The 14768-nt window shown below is 34.7% G+C and overlaps 1 protein-coding gene and 1 pseudogene across 2 annotated transcripts in view; one reads left to right on the top strand and one right to left on the bottom strand.

The window, feature by feature from the left end:
• LOC145247944 (uncharacterized) overlaps positions 1-14768 on the top strand; it is a 677357-nt gene that overhangs the window by 126362 nt on the left and 536227 nt on the right. The window lies entirely within an intron of this gene.
• On the bottom strand, positions 12106-12222 carry LOC145248387 (5S ribosomal RNA; annotated as a pseudogene).

Genomic DNA, 14768 nt, shown 5'->3' with positions numbered 1-14768 from the left:
AGTGCTCATCTGAGCTCTAATCTATAGTACCCCCTTACAAAACTTTCACAAAAGACACTCTACTAGCTACAACTGCTATCAACAATCCCTCCCACTCTCTCTGTGCTTAAATCTAAACACAGATTATATGAACAAAGCTTCTTTCTTAGAAATACCCGCCTGTTGGACATTGTTGCACTGGCCTGCTTCTCGACCAATTACAAAATGGTAACCTTCAACTCTAATGTAAACAAGTTCTTGTTGAGCCGCCCCTTAAATAATTGAAATTCTACCCAATTTACACCATTAAAAAAAACTTAGATTTTATAATTTTTTAGATTTTATAATTTTTCGATTTTATAACATTTTAGATTGTATAACCTTTTAGATTTTATGACCTTTTAGATTTTATAATTGATTTTATAACCTTTCTGATTTTATGATTGATTTTATAAGACTTTTTTATTTTTTGCACAGAAGCTAATGACACAATTTTTTCTTGTTTGAGAATCTTTTTGGTTTTATTTTTAAGTGCGTTTTCACCTGCATAGATTTTTTTTTTAATTAGTTCAACATCGCATCTCTAAGGACAGAAAGAAGATGCTGCTACAAATGCATCATTTACTTCATCTTTTCTTTCCTTTTTTTTAATTTGAAGATTTCAATATGATCAGATCGATTAATTGATCTCATTAACATGATCACTCACAATAATGACCTCGGCCCATTAATATTTCCAGATGCGACAACAGAGCTGGTTCGATGAGTTTCATGGCTCCCCACACCCATCTCCAAATTTTCCGAATCATTTAAACAAGAAAACCCCTCTTTTCTAATCAACGAAAATTGCTTATAATTAATCATATGCTCCGAATTGTTTAAAATTAATGTTTTTTGTTTGTTTGTTTTTTACTTGTTCTTTACTTATTTTTTTTCACTATTTATCAAGGCCCGAAGGCTACTCAAGGATAAAGGTTAATGAATGCCAGGTGATAGTGTAGTAATCATTAATAGTGTAAATTGTGTAGAATTTGATTATTTATGGTGACGGCCCAACAAGAACTTGTTTACATTGAACTTGAAGGTAACCATGTTGTATTCAACCAGGAACCAGGCCAGCGGAAAAGTATTTAACAAGCAGGCAGTTTTGGGAAAGAAACTTTGTTCATGGAATCTGCGTTTAGATTTAGGCACATATAGAGAATGGTTATAGCTGGTCGAATGTTTTTTGTGAAAGTTTGGCAAGGAGGAACCATAGATCAATATCTAACAATCTTTGTTTTATTGTCGTTCAATAAAATGACGGTATACTGTGGTGATCGTCTCAGTAGTACAAGGTATGATCCTGAATGGAGTTCACATTTACCTTTAACCTCCCACCACCCCATTTTTGTTGGGTTATCTTAAATATGACCTCTATCAAAACAATTCTCAGACAATTTTTTTATATAGAAATCACTTCAGACAAGTCATGAAGCCACTTGATGTAAGGAGCTAACAAGAATGAAAGATGATTATTGGCAAAGACAGGAGATGTCTGATGACCTTAGTCTTGATATATATATATATATATATATATATATATATATATATATATATATATATAATTAAATAATAATTATCTATTTATACCTACAGACACTAATGTTTCATGCTTGCGCAACCATCAGTGTAGAGTAACAGTTCTTGCCGGTCATGAGACTCGAATCCAGTCACAAAGTCACCTTTTGCTCCATTTACTGAGTCTCTTCTTCATGGCCACTAGGGGATGAAGGGAATTAAGAATTATTAAACACCAAATTCAGGTGAATACAATGACAATCTAGAGTATTCGCACGAGCAGAAGTTGTGAACATTTCATAGATGTTGATTGACTGCCTTAATCTTTTTATTTCAATTTAGCCAAGTTTGCAATCTAACTATAGAGTATCGAACAACACAATCAGACTCTAAGACTTAAGTTACATAGGTTAAAATTTCAAACGTTTGTGGTCAATTCAGGCATAGACTGAAGTTTTTATTGTCGAATGTGAAGATGATGCAAATGATGGTGATGAAGAAGAAAATGAAGATAATGATGAAGATGAAGAAGAAAATAAAATGATGACAATGAATATGATAATAATGATGATGATGTTGAAGAAGAAGAAGACTACCCTCATCTCACAGTTCGAAGCTGGAATTGGCTCTCCCATGCAAATGATGATGAAGAAGAAAATAAAAATGATGATGATGATGATGAAGACTACCTTCATCTCACTTACAGTTCGAAGCTGGAATTGGCTCTCCGGATGGCTCTCAGGAATTAGTTTATTACATTTGATCTAAACCCACTTCATCATTATCAACATTTCATTTTCTTCATCATCATCATCTTCTTTATCATCATCATTTTTATCATCATTGCAGATGGAATTGTGAATTTTATTACAAGTTAGCTGCAATTTCCCCCACTTTCTGTGCTTAAATCTAAACGCAGATTCCATGAAAAAAGCTTCTTTCCCAGAACTACCCGCCTTTGGAACAGTGTTTCACAAACCTGCTTCCTGGCTGATTACAATATGGTAGCCTTCAAGTCCAATGCAAACAAGTTCTTGCTAAATCATCCAAATTCTACCCAATCTACACCATTACAGCACTAAGTAACTCGCAGTTATACTTTTTGGTCGCCCACACTGAGATACAACCTACAACTTGAGATTCCCGAGTTCGACAAAATGCACCTGAAGAAAGTAGGAGGCTACATCGACCGAAACGTTGTGAAAATCTCATTCAAGTCCGAAGAATCCAAATAATACAAATAATCAATGCTAATCTCAAAATAAAAATTCAGAAACGTAACTAAAATTTTTTCAGAGTTTTTATCAAGTCGCTCAATATGTGTACTTACTTGAAGGATATATTTACTTAAGAATTTCTATGGTTGTATTGTAAATAGAACGAAGAGTATGCGAGTGGATTTCAATTTTTTTTAAACTCTGATTCCACAATGAAAATGTCTAGCAAGTGCGAGCTATTTATAGTGATCACGTATTGTTTTTTTTTTATGATTATTGAAGTGTACGCAGAATTATTTTGAGTCGCATGTGTTGCAGCAGCAGACGAAATGAGGTGAACAATGTTTGAACTGACATAAGTAAGATGAGGGTAGTCATCATCGTCATCATCATCATTTACATCATTATTATCATGTTCATCGTTATCATTTTCATTTCCTTCTTCATTGTTTTCATCATTATCATCTTCATCATTATCGCCGCCATCTTCATCATTATCATCATCTTCATCATTTTCATTTTCTTTTCCATCATCATCATTTGCATCATCATCATCTTTATCTTCATCATTATCATCATCTTCATTTTCTTCTTCATCATCATTTTTATCTTTATCTTCATCATCATTTTCATCATCATCACGTTCAGCTTAACAACTGTATCACATGCTGACATGTGTTGGACGACTTTTAGAAATTGACTTCAACACAATCTATCTCTGAGCAATTCTTTTTAGTTATCCTAACTCTTCCTTGCTTGTTGCTCAACCTTATGTTTTATTTGACCTTCTAATGACGACTGATCCTGCTGCCTCAACAGCTCTATGTCTACTTACCCAAGTGCTCCTATCTATTCCATTCCGAAAAGCTTGGAAACAGAGACTAGAAGAAATTGGAATCGCGAGGAAGACTGAGACAATGCAATGGACATTAATGCTGAAAACAGCTGAAATCTTAAGGAAAACCCTCGAATGTAGAAACCAACCTACATGAGCTACAAATGATCATCAACCACATTAGAACTGCAACAGAATTAAAACAAAAAGGTAGAAAAAACACCATATCCCAGTTTACAGAATTTGATATTGTGTGTGTGTGTGTGTGTGTATATATATATATATATATATACTGCTGAACGTTCGGCCTGGCGTTGCATCATCAGCCTAGGAGCCGACAGGGCAGAGAATCAAAGCATGACACACGACCAGCAGAAGCGCAAGAGGAGGAAGGAGAGAGCTGCCGGTTCACAGCCTGCCGATACCGCCTTCACGCGTCCAGAGTGTGGGAGAGTCTGCCGAGCACGGATTGGCCTCATCAGCCATCTCAGGACCCACAAACCCCTGACGCCGAACTGATTGATACCTTGGTCATCGTCGACTTCGACGGACGAGCAAGAAGAAGAATATATATATATATATATATATAGTTTGCAGAAATTTATATGTTTTATATATATATATATAAAACATATATATATATATATGTTTTATATATATATATATATATAAACATATATATATATATATGTATATATATGTGTGTATGTGTGTGTCTATATATATATATATATATATATATATATATATATATATATAAAAGTTAACGTGTGTGTGTGCATTTCCCTACACAATAACTCTGTCAATTTTCAGTCTACAGACTCGAAATTTGATATACAGGTACTGAGATTTGGGAAAATCTTTGCAATCGGTTTTTGGCCAGAAATTTGGCGATTAAGGGGTCAAAGTTCAACGATTTGACCTTTGAGAACTCTACCAAACTCCTCCGACAATTTTTGCTCTACGCACTTGAAATTTTAGATACAGGTTCATTGGTCATGAATCTAACTTAATAATATAATTTGAGCCCAAAACAATAAATTTTAAGGGGTCATAATAGGGGTCAAAGTTTCAAAAGTTGACCTTTTTTTTTTGTTTTTTGTTTTTTTGCTCAGCATACACCTCCAAACACCCGGGCAACGCCGGGCACCCATGCTATATATATGCAATAAATATATATATATATATATGCAATAAATATATATATATATATAAATTTTACTAATTAAGATATAAATTTATTAATTACTAACTAGAATATTTGTTAATATGAATATGTGGGTTTTAGTGATTTATTTTCTGAAGTTCAAAATGGCGTAATGTAAGCATATAATTAGGTAATTGCAGCTTCTCTTCCAATTTCTCTATTTTTTAATCATGCCTTTTTGTTGGATTGATAATGGCTACTTCTTCTGATGAGTTAAGGGTAAAATAAATTCATTGATTGATCTAATAATTAAGTAAATGATTTTGTGTTCCACGAAACAGATACTGTCAAGAAGTGTAAATGTCAACTGAATTAAAGGAATAAGTTGTAAGATGGTCAACATCATGAAATTTGGAATATAGACTTTTGTCATTCATTCATTATAGGCTCTGTAATTACATTGAGCTTCTTAAATAAGGATTGGTATGCATAAAAAGGAAATATAAGTGAATAAAATATATTTCCAAAGAAATATATATATATATATATATATATATATATATAACTACTTAATTTACTCACATAAAATTAATATACGAAAGTATAGATTCATGCGTAAACTTTAAGTATTTACTTCAAAAGTGCTCAATACGCAGGTAGAGCTAGTTAGTAATTTATAAAATATATATGGCGATTAAGCTACACTGTATATTCCGCGTTTCATCCACTCTAGGACTCTTCAGGCTTATGCGCTATATATATATATATTTGTATATTTTGGTAGCAAGTCATTATTCAAGCACGTCTGATTGAACACGACAGAGTTATTTTTTCCGGTTTTTTTTTTTTACATCATTCAATTCGCGAAGCAGTCTTTTTTATTTCAGCTGACATGTTATATATTATGGCGCCCAAAAGTTGTTGTTCAGCCATATTCTTCTCAAACGCCGGGACAAGTATGCTAATTGTATTCATTAACTAACAAGAAACTAAATAAATAAAATATAAAATAAGAAGATTGAAATTAAAAAATAAAATAATTTGCCCCTAACTTTCCTGCACCCACCTTTATAACCGATAATAAATAAATAAATAAAAATAAAATTAAAAAATAACTATAAATGCTCCAAGCCTCAAAGAAAAAGAAAACGACAACAAAACTATCGCTCCTGACGATGATCGGATGCACCGATAGAAAGCGCTTGAGAAGACTATGGCTGAACAACAAATTTTGGGCGCCATAATATACAACATGCCCGCTGAAATAAAAAAGACCGCTCGGCACATTGAAAACATATTAAAAAAAAATCGTAAAAAAAGAATAACTCTGTCGTGTTCAATCAGATGTGCTTGAATATATCTATAATATAAAGCTGAACGTCTGTGTGTGTGTCTGGTCACGAATAGGCTCCTATATGGTTGACTATTATAGAAAACTGATCACATATAATGATAGAAGATGTGAACAGGTATGGTATAATAAATTATGGGGTTTATCTATTTTATTTTTACTTTCATCATATTTTGCTTTGGTTTTGATACACCCAAGGTTCAGAAATAGATTTAGAATTGGAATTTTAGAATTTCGCTATTGTTAAATTCCATATAAAATAGTTAGTTGTTTGCATTGTGAAAAGAATTAATTGTTCCTTCTTTTATGGAAACTGAAGTAAAAAAGTCTGTTTAACAAGTTATAAGCAGTCTGTTTCACAACCAACTACATCATGGTCGTCTTCAAGTCTAATGTAAACAAATACTGGTTAAGCCGTCCTATATGAAAATCAAGTCCTCTTAAGTAATTCCTTGTATATTCTATCGGCTGTTTCGAATCCTCTCATCATGGCGGTTAATATCTAACCAGCGATCATTTTTAACCTAATCCTCAAGTGACACCCGGGTCTTAATAATGGGTGATTTATTGGTAAAAAGAAAAAAAAATCTCGCTTAACAAGTGTCTCATGTCTTTGGATCAAATTTAATGAGTGTCTCGTGTATTTTAATTTTCAATTCTCCTTAAAAGTCTAATAAAACAGTTGCATTCTGCAGCTAGTTTGGTGCACTGCAGCATCTGATGTTGCTATACCGTTCGAAGATGGAATTGGCTCTCCGGATGGCTCTCAGTAATTAGTTTATCACATGTTTAATCTAAATCTACTTTCAAGTCGGTCTTTAATTTAGTTTTTTATTTATTCATTTACTTATTTATTTTTTGGTGTTCTTTGTCGTATTGTCTATGTGTTGAGGTTTCTATTTGCCAGAAGCATTCGACAACAGAAACAGACGAGCAGACCAGAGATAAATTATTTGCCCCAATATGAAATTTTCTGAACGTACATCGTTATATATACAAAGGGGGAGGGGCGTTCTAAAAGTCATGATTTGGACGGGTTTCCTCTGCTGCTGTCCACTCAACTGACGGCCAATTTGGCTCTCAGGTGAAATAGTGGACCCAGCTTTCATCCATTATCACTTTGATGGCAACCTTCTGTCTAAGACAATGGTATTCTGCATCTAGTCTGGTGCACTGCAGCATCTTTTTTTTTTTTTAACAAGTGAGTCACAACTCATCAAGGCCCGAAGGCCACTCGAGGATAAGGGTTAATGAATGTAAGGTGGTAGTGTAATAATCGTTAATGGTGTAAGTTGGGTACAATTCGATTATTAAAAGGAAACGGTTCAACAAGAATTTGTTTACATTAGATTTGAAGGCTACAATACTGTAGTCGGCCAAGAAGCAGCCCAGCAGAACAGTGTTCTTCCGAACCATATAGATATATCTGCTGTTGCTATACAGTTTGAAGATGGAATTGGCTCTCCGGATGCAAGCCTGGACGAGTGATAAGAAAACCTAGGGTTGCGCAGTTACCGGGGTCCCCCCTCTTAGCGTTGCAGACAAAGTCCGACTAAAAAGGTAAGCTAAACTGGTTGGAGCCAACGCAGCTGCAAGAGTTGCCGGAAAGGTGTTGCAGTGCTTTACCATCCACCTCTCAGGATGCCAAAACGGATTTTTTGTCGAGGTTTACTCTCTTAGCCTTTAAAGAAATACGTCAAAGAAATTCAAATTTTAGGAATATTTATCATTTGAGGTGTAAAACACTTATTGTTAAAGTTTCACAAATATCTGAATTTTTCATGAAATCCTTCCATCCTCTGTTTACTTCCTTTGCATGAAACTAAATCAAATTAAACATAGTTCACACTTGGATCTCTTACGACTAAAAACTGTTACCGATTCATGGGAATGGGTTAATTAGTTTAGGAGTGAATCCTGTGCATATAAATACGCAAACATACAAACATATCTAACTTTATATATAGAGTTGTTTTGGTTGTTTTGTTTTATGGCATATCAACTCTTTTTGGATGATTTTATTTTATGGAAATGGCTTGAGACTAGGTATGAAGCCACTTGATGTAAGGAGCTAACAAGAATAAAAATTGATTATCGCAAAGACAGGAGATGCCTGTTAACCTTAGACTTTAAAAAACTAAGGTGCTAGGTAAAAGGAAAACAGTGAGCAGGAAAAGAGTTCCACAGCTTTACAATCCCTGGAAAGAAGTTATTGGAACAGGAAGCTGTATTACAATTAGGTGTCGAAACAGTACATGGATGGAGACCACTAGACCAACGAGTCAAATGAGCTGGAACAAAGGAAGCAGAGAATAGATCAGACAATTCTGAAGAACACATTTCATAATAGTAATCGTAGAAAAAAACTGAAACTAGCAACATCACGTCTGAAGTAGAAAATGTGGTGTGCCAATCAAATTACAGATACGTTTCTGCAATTTATCAAGAAGCTTGAAATGGGACACAGCTTCATCAACCCAAATATGACAAAAGTATTCCATACATGGTTTGATAGTAGATTTGTAAAGATAGAAAATAGACTCAGCTGTGAGAAACTGTTTGGGGTGATAGAGAGAACCGATTTTACAAGAAGCAGAAAAAGCAATGGATTTAATATATGGACTCCAAGAATGATTTGATGAGAAATGAAGCCATCCGTAAGAATCTCAGGAAGAAAAGAGACACATCTACGATTGAAGGACGATGGCTGAGTCTTAACAGGATTAAATGAAACAAACCATTTCTTACCCCAATCCATTACAGAGCCCTATCAACTTCTAGATCAACTGCATATTTCAACTGATTCGAGAAAAATGGGCTGGAAGTGATACCAGAATAGAAGGTGGTGTCATCAGCATAAATGTTAATTTTTCTGAATAATTTAATACCAAATTCAGTTTTTATGATTCAAATTCTTTGTATCTTTATAGTCTTTTATCTATAATTTGATTGGTCCCATACTTTAGTGAAACCTCTCTCTCTCTCACAGACGTGATGTTGATAGGCTCAGTCTTTACTACAAATATTATTCATGGAGTTTGGTTTGGTTTTGTTCATTTGCAGAACATGATTGATGTTTGAAAAGGGAAAGGCAAAAAGAAATAGCATCGATGCTTGGCACATTTAATTCAACCGATATCTTCAGACAGCAGGCAGAATCTCACAGCACCAGATATAAAGATAGAGATGACAGTGATAACAAGTTTAAACCTACTGCTGCTGCTGCTGCTGTTGATGATGATGATTTTTATTGTTGTTGTAGATGATGAGTTGTATTGTTGTTGTCGTTGATGATGATTTTTATTGTTGTCGTTGATGATGATTTTTATTGTTGTTGCTGATGATGATGATTTTTATTGTTGTTGTTGTTGATGATGATGATTTTTATTGTTGTTGTTGTTGTTATTGATGATAAACATCATTAATCCATTTCATATGAATCAGATGATTATATTGTTAACATTCATTTCTTTGATATCTTTCTAGTTAGAATTCTTTGTAGAAAGATACCGGGTACTTATGGGTGGGACCACGTGAAGGTTGCCAACATCCCTAAGTGAAAGCATTTTTGCAGAATGAATTAGATTCGAATGTAGGTCACCCAGGTTGTCAATACATGTTGTTAATCGCTTGGTCACCATCACCTACTTGATGATGATCATCATCATCGTTATCATCATTGATTGTTTGCGAGGCATCATTCATTTCCTCAGAATTCTTTCCAAAAGTATATCAGGAATTTACAGGAGAGACCACGTGAATGCTGCCAACAGTTCTAAGTGAAAGTATTTTGTATTTTGGGGGAATGAACTGGGTACGAAATTGGCACATCCAGATTATTAGCACGTATTGTTAACTATTGAGCTACCATCACCATCTTGTTGCTGCTGCTGATGCTGAAGATATTGTTGCTGCTGATGAAGATGATGGTGCTGCTGCTGATGATAAAGATGAAGATACTGATGATGAACATGCTGCTGCCAATGCTGCTGCCAATGACGAAGATAAAGATACTGCTGCTGCTGATGATGATACTGCTGCTGATGATGATGATGATGATGGAAATGATGATGATACTGCTGCTGATGATAAAGATGAAGATATTGATGATGAACATGTTGCTGCCGATGCTGCTGCCAATGCTGCTGATGATGACGAAGATAAAGATACTGCTGCTGCTGATGATGATGATGAAGATGAAAATGAACATACTGCTGTTGATGATGATGAATATGATACTGCTGCTGATGATGAATATGAAGGTACTGCTGATGATGATACTGTTGCTGATGTTAATGATGATGCTGATGATGAAGATATAGCTGCTGATGCTGATGATACTTTTGATGCTGCTAATGACGATGATGATGCAATAGCAGTATACGCATGCGCCCACCCTCATTTATTGCTAAAATGTTCTGAAAATGTAACTCTTTTAACCGTGGGCAACTTTTCAGCACCAGAAAATGTTTTGAAAATTCCGAAAAAGATATTTCTAAAGAAAATCCACTTTAATTATTTTCTTTTCGCTTTTTCTATAGATCAGTGCAACTGTTTCGGTGTTCTTTTTTTTCCAATTATACCAATTCTATCCATCGGCACAAAATAATCGTGGGAGACTCTCTTTGAAATCTTTGAATAACGAGCGCAACATTAGCATACTGACAAGACGCGCACGTGCATTCCGATACATCTTTTCATTTATCCGTGTGACGAAGAAGAGAGAAGTAGAGAGAGAAGCGGAATAGCACAAAATGTATATATTCAAATTAAATAAGATCAAATTCATTTGACCCAAACTAACGACCTCGACTAGCAGCAAAATCTCACCCCTTCACTGTTTAGAATTTCAGATGTCCGAAAACTTCCACCCCCAATAACTCTTTCCTTGAACTACTTGTATCCCCTCCTTGTCTCATTGTACTAATGTGCAGAAATGTAATATTAACAAACACCTTGCTGCACAACCCCTTATTTTTTTATGGAAATCGCTACAGACAAAGCATGAAGCCACTTGATGTAAGGAGCTAAAAAAAACACTATTCAAGGCCAAAAACTAGCCAAAGATAAGATTGATTCTAATGTAGAAACATCAATTCCTCCCCCTTTGTCAGAAACATTGCTCATGGAATGTGAGGACTAAAGGATAATCTAAGGGAAGCGAAAGTAAAACACAATGTCTAATTTCTACTCTTTTGCATGCGATGCGAGTGTTAGTTCACCTACTTCCCAGTACGATAAACATATGTTACTGTTGGCCGGAGACCATATTGAATATCCACTCGAGACAAGGAACATAATTTAATACATAGAAGAAGGCCACCAAGTTCGATAACTCCAACTTTAACATTTCTGGTGTCTTCTGGTGTCAGTCAAAGTTCCAACAAAAAGAAAAAAAAAAGAAAAAAACAGGTTATTAACACAACAAGTCTCTTAGAATTTCAGTAAAGGCTCCCATCTTTATCAACAGAGATTATTTGTTTATAGTGGTGAAGGCTTTCTGTAGATCCATCCACACTTTTTAGTATTACTGCTAACCTTTGTCGGTGCAGATGACTGGCACAGAGTATACAGTAGACCACCGGTGTTTGCATCAGTTTCCTTCTTCTAGATGCATGTCTTAATGAAGACTGGGGATGCATCTCTCCCAGTGAATTAATGCATGTCTGGATACCAACCTTGAAATTTATACCATTCGGAACATTACATACAGCACCTAGCCCATCTAGTACTGGCCAGGATCATTGCTGTTTAACTTTGGTGATCTGGTGAGAACCAGTGTGTCAATATGATTGTGCCATATTATAATAAATATGGCACAATAATATATATATATAAAGGCTTCCTTCAGTCTTGACAGACTATGGATACCCACTGTAAGGGTGCCTGCACGTGAAATTTGTGTGGCAAGAGTTGCGCAATCACCAACCACGCCTCTCCTGAGTCAACATTGTTGCATACCAGTGGCAAGTTGAGGTACAAGACGACTGGAAACAATGCCGAGATAAGTGGAGAGCACATACAGCGCCTAGAATTCCCAAATGGTCACCCATCTGGTACTAGCCAGGCTCAACGTTGCTTAACTTCGGTGATCTGGCGAGAACCGGTGTGTCAACGTGATTATGCCGTATATATATATATATATATATATATATATATATATATATATATATATATATATATATATATATATATATATATATATATATATATATATATATATATATATATATATATATATATATATATATATATATATTATAATCAATATGGCACAATAATAAATATATGCATGTATATATATTTGAAAACTATACATAAACATTCCAAAGATAGACCAGCAGTTTCATTGTATTGAACCTGCTATCTGTGGCTGATGTTAATTCAATACAAATCATCAGCGTCGGTAAAAAGAGCAAAACAAAATGGAAAAATAAACAGAAATAAACACCGTTAACGGGCGGTGTCTTTGCTCAAAATCCCTGTTGTAAAGTTAGTCCTTAGTAAACAACGCTAAGAGAGTCTATTTACAAAAGGGAGGGAGGGGTAAACGTTGATGATTTGTATTGACTTCATATCAGCCACAGATGGCTGGTTCAATACAATGAAACTGCTGGTTCGTCTTTAGAATATGCATGTATAGTTTTTAAATAAATATTTGTATTTTAGCTTTTAAATTCGCAATCGAGCACTAAAGAATAGGTCAACGTTTGTTTTATCATTTTTTTCTGATATAAAGCGTTGATAATGCAAAAACGTATCGATAAACATTTTTCTTTTTTTTGTGCAAACACTGAAAACATTTGTCGCACTGTTTGATTCCTAAGAACGCACGAACACATCTTCAGATCAGTGATCTTCTTTGTTCCATTGTCCAAAAGAAAATACGAAATTACGTTATCTCAAAGCCATCTCGAAATTGATAATGGAAGGTAAATATCTTTTATTTTTCTCAAAACAAAACAAACTGTGAAACGAAAGAAATAATTTGTAATCTATCTGCGAGTAAAATTAATAGCGGAGAAGTGGGTGACGACAAAAACTGATGAACTGGGCATGCAGAGTTCGAATCCAGTTGGTTCCGTAGCGCAACTTTTCTTATGGTTGTTTATCCTATAAATACTAGATTCTAGAAAGAACCCTGGTAGAATTCATAAAGAAAATAATAAAACTCCGTTCACGTGCTACAAAAATGTCAGTTGCATTTGAAAATCCGATGCGAAAACAACCTAAGTTATTTAGTCCTGAGTGTTTTGATTGCCCGTGGCTGGGTCGAAGGTCATGTTTGTGTGGAAGACGATTTGAACAAGGCGATGGAATTGGCGGTCTCACCGAAGGAGGAATTATAGTTTGTTTCGTGTATTACAATATAAAAAGCATGAAATAGAAACGCCATTTAACACAAGACAAACTATGAACATTTAAGATTTTGAATAACTTTTTATCAACAATAAAAGACTAGATTGAATGTGCGTGTTCGAAAAGGTTCATTTTCATGCGTTGTTGTCTTTCAGAATAATATAAAGTAAGATGTTCGAAGAAACAGAAGAAAAAAAATGGAAGAATGTTCATAAAGAATACTTATTCCTTGTTTCTTTTCGTTGGTCGAGAAGCAGTCATAAAAATGAATTGTGTTTTCAGCTTTTACTCGATTGCAACTGTGTCCTGTTATTTTGGTGTCTTGTTTCCTTTTCCCGTCGTCTATAAAATAAAATCCTGGGTTTATATTTCTCCTTGCCGGCTCACACAGGCACATTAGTTATTAAATAATATTTTTAACATGTCCCGTTCCCATTAACTAGTTTATTTTTTATTATTTTTCTCTTTTTGATCAGATGGGTGCATTGAACTGATGCGTAGTGATGCGTTTACACACTTTGTCTGTGACAGCCGATGAGTCAAAATCTGGTTAAGAGTTTTATTTCTTTCTTCATAAATCCCCTCAAACCAATGCTAAGAACATTATCGGACTGCTCAGAAAAGCCAACCTTGTGTCAGACATGCAGTAACTAAGTTTCAATAATCATGCAGAAACAGTAAAGTTCATAAACTATTATGTGTACCTTCATTGTTGGGCGTTCCTTCTGTACGCGCATCAGGCATGCTGCTTCCCAGACCGAGGGAATTCCGTCCTGTAATCAAAGCATCTTTCATCCCTTCAAAAAGATGAATTCAAAACGTTATGACATTCATTCAACGTGATATTCGTTTACAATCACTGAATAGTGTGTCTTTCGAAAGAGGGAAAACAAAAAGAGAGCGATCGAAATCACTTATTAGTTATACGTTGTTAGCCCATGTCATTCGATATCTTATAACGCTTCATCTGTTTATTTCTTCTTAAACCACGTGATGTCATGCATGTTTCTAGTACATTCCAACACACATTGCACTGTATAGAACCTAATGTTTATTTTATAAAAGTATTTTATATATAATAGTTTTAACTGCGAAAGTCATGTATCCTGCCTTAATTGTGCTCTAAACAGAAACATTCATTTCGAACACGCCCCTGTCATGTCAAAGAACCTACTGTATATCTTATATGCATGGTATTATTATTTGTGTGTTGATAATGGCTCGCATTAAAGTTTAAAATGCAAAAATCAAGTATAATGGTTTAGTTGACCTCTAAACAGAAACATTCATTTCGAACGCGCCCCTGTCATGTCAAAGAAC

The sequence above is a fragment of the Euprymna scolopes genome, chromosome 26 (assembly GCF_053919585.1).
Source record: "Euprymna scolopes isolate OS-2025 chromosome 26, ASM5391958v1, whole genome shotgun sequence".
Taxonomy (NCBI): Eukaryota; Metazoa; Mollusca; class Cephalopoda; order Sepiida; family Sepiolidae; genus Euprymna; species Euprymna scolopes.
This window is presented reverse-complemented; position numbering and strand designations above follow the sequence as displayed.